This window comes from Lepidochelys kempii, chromosome 8, assembly GCF_965140265.1.
Source record: "Lepidochelys kempii isolate rLepKem1 chromosome 8, rLepKem1.hap2, whole genome shotgun sequence".
NCBI classification, from domain to species: Eukaryota; Metazoa; Chordata; order Testudines; family Cheloniidae; genus Lepidochelys; species Lepidochelys kempii.
In genome coordinates this window covers 6,795,646-6,798,813 of record NC_133263.1, presented here as the reverse complement: position 1 = coordinate 6,798,813, position 3,168 = coordinate 6,795,646, and the positions used below count along the sequence as shown (strand labels likewise).

The 3,168-nt window shown below is 50.3% G+C and overlaps 1 long non-coding RNA gene across 1 annotated transcript; it reads right to left on the bottom strand.

The window, feature by feature from the left end:
* Window positions 1-2,627, bottom strand: LOC140915553 (uncharacterized). The gene is made up of 3 exons (XR_012160197.1): window positions 2,561-2,627; window positions 724-1,011; window positions 1-274 (listed from the first exon to the last, which is right to left on the bottom strand). It is a non-coding gene; the product is annotated as an uncharacterized lncRNA (long non-coding RNA).
* Window positions 2,628-3,168: the final 541 nt, after the last annotated feature.

Sequence of the window (3,168 nt, the reverse complement as noted above, 5' to 3'; positions counted from 1 at the left end):
TTTTATTTTTGCATGAAATTCTGTATAATTTCCCCGGGGGGTGGAAGGTGGGAGAAGTCAGTATTTCCTGGGAGAGGGGGAGGTGCGGGAGGATGGGGGAGGGGATATCTCAGAGTTGTCTTTGCCCCTCCTTTCATCCTTGTTGAACCCAGCCGTTTTGGGTGGCATTCAGAGAGTCTGTCTCACTAATAATGTACGGTCCTGTTGAACGAACTGCTAATAAACTGGGGCTCTGTTTGTAGTCACTTGCCTTGCCTCTGCTTTTGAACAATATCTTGAAAAGAAAACAGAATGTCAGGGTTAGAGAGATCGGCTTGCTCCCTAAGGGGGTTCATCCTACGGCCTTGTCAGCGCACGTGCTGTACTGCTTGAATGTTCCCGGGATAGTTCAACCCTCCCAGCCTGGCCACAGCTACGTGGTATAAAGGTAGGGGAAGGAAAGTCCGCCGTCCTGGTCTCAGGTACCTGTAGAGTGGTATGCCTGTGTCCACATGAGGGATGGGACAAGTATAACTACTGGTAAAAATCACCCCCTCACTCACATACTTACACAGCTACCTAAACTGCACAGACCAGGCCTACGGTGCAGCCGTATTTGAGCTGGAAGGCGGTTCTCAGCTCATATAGACAGACGCACCTGCGCTAGCTTGAGACGGGGTAGCAAGGGCAGCGGCTCAGCGAGCCCCCCCAGTACACACCCACGGGGTCCAGGCAGGTACATACCTGATAGATCTGCCCCTGCTCCGCTGTCCTTGGTAGCGTGTTAGCTCGAGGAGAGCTGGGAATCACGCCTCCCCGTTTGAATGCAGACGTTCCCTTCGTGAGCTGGGCGTGCAACTGCCATTGGCTTTTAATGCGACTTGTTCTTGGACTTCCTTTCAGCGGGACTTGTGCTGCCTGGCACACTGGGCTTCTCCGCACACACTCCTTGTACCCTACACACACTCATTCACGCTCCTCTTGGGATGTCGGTGCCCTCAGCTTGGGAAAGTCCCTGTTCGGTCCATGCTGCTGCAGTACCAGCAGGGTAAGCAAAAAAGAACAGCACGTTAGCTTTTGGGTGGCTTGGTTAATGATTTTCGATTCCCAAAGTCAATGACAGGGAAGTACATAACACTGAAACTCACTGCGGAGATTTGGTGCTAGATTGAGTCCCTGTGGTTAAAGCTCAGTTTGCAGGCAAATGGTCACAGCTGAGAAGAAAAGAGGTTAGATATGTGTGTGGTTTACTCTCGGTTTTCAGATGTTTTCTCTCTCTCTCTCCCTTGAAATAACCTGTTCTGTTAAACAAAACTGAAGGCCAATGAAGCTCAGATGCGGTATTTTGCAAGCCCTAATTTGAAGCACTCAGTTTGGTTTCTTGGTGCAGTGTTCCTGTCACAAGCCATGGTTTCAAGTAGTCTGACTCCTGGATCCCAGCTGTGGAATAAGTACAGGCCCCAATGCCTGATTATAGTCATTTTGCATCCTATTGGTAAGGGCCTAATTGAATAAGTTTTAAATCACAAGGTTTCAGTGTTTCTGAGGCTGCCTTCAACGTTCTAAGCTCCCTGTCTGTGAATTGCCAATGCCCCTCGTTTGTGCACGCTGAGCGTTGCACAACGTAAAGGTGATGCGGCCACTTCTTGGAATAGCAATCACCCGTCTGTCTGAAAATGGTGCTTACGGTCCATCCCAACAACCCTGGAGATGACTGTCACTGAAAGAATGGAAATGTTTTTTTCTCTCCGTGCATTTGACAGCACTGTGTATCAAACTTGCGCAGATTAACTGCTCCCCAGCTAGTCTCTTCCCCTTTTCTTTGTGGACGGCTCTCATGGAGAAGAGAAACAGAGCAGAATGAGATCATAAAACCCCAATAATTGGCAGGGAGACTCAGGCACAGAACCAGAAATGACCTCTAATTTAACTTCATTTAATTTTAACTACGTTTCCAGTGAGCGGTGCCCCTTTTAAAATAAGCCCCAAGTAATAAACATGGGAGACCCAACCTCGCCTTCCAAACCTGACTGATCCAGCCCCCAAGTTCCTAGCTGGGGAAGCCTAGATTTCAACAGGGTTGCAACAAGATGGGGGTGTACAGTAAATCTGTGCCCACAGGGATCCCAGTGGGCTATTGCTAGGCTACTGCACATCCTGCTAGCTCAGTGTCATGGCGACAGCAGGGATCGACCTGGGATTCTGCTCAACAATCGCGCGTCCTTGCCACTCCATCCACGAGGGAATTGGGGGTAGTGAAATAGGGCTTCTGGCCCACAGAGCACCAGGGGGACATGCACAATCCCCGGTATATTGCATCATCCCGATAAACAGTGGGGTCAACAGGGCGGGGGGGAGCTAGCTCCAATGAAACACCTGCTCCGCTAGACAATGCCTGTCCTATTTCTACTGTGTTAGTGCCCACAGGCCCTGTGGACAATGCTAGGTGCTGTACCAACACCTGTGCCTGCCACCAAGCGCCTGCAGGATTGAAGAGATCCCTTTACAGTGATTGCGTTACACCTGGGATAGTATTGACGCAAACTGACTTTGGGTTAAAGACGCAGCAACTGATTCTTACCTGTCCTTGGGGGTGGTTTCAGCCCAAGTTTCTCTGACCTAGTAAAACCAGGTAAAGTCTCTTCGTTCTTTTACTGTGTATGTTCCAGCTGGATGACTTCCTCTTGTTTATTTGCCCTTCTCTTTTTACTGGCGCTGCTGAGATACCATTGTCACCGGCATATCATTTCAACTAGTTTTCTGGTGCTTGAGTTGATTGCTGATTAACTCGAGGTTCTTCACACATTTGCATAGGCCAGCGAGGACCCTCCCCTGTGTACGTCTGCCCCACGTTACAAACTTCTGCTCTTCCCCCTGGGGCTCAGATCCACGTCTGATCAAATCTGGGGCGTGGCCATGCTAGCTTTTACCAAACATGAGAGGTAAAGTCCAGAGAAGATAAGCTCGTTATTCAGGTGGAAGACAACCTGCTAGAGATCCAGGGCCTTTCTGGGTAGCCATGGCAGGCCTGGGAGGGAGAGCTATACAACAGCCATGAACTAAGGTCTTCATCCAGCCAAGAGCAGCCTAGCTGCAGGGCCTGCTGGCTGGGCACGCAGTTGTTGTCTTGCCATGTGCCACGGGGTCCAGGACTTGGCGTGCGGTGGCCCCAGGGGATGAGATGTTCCT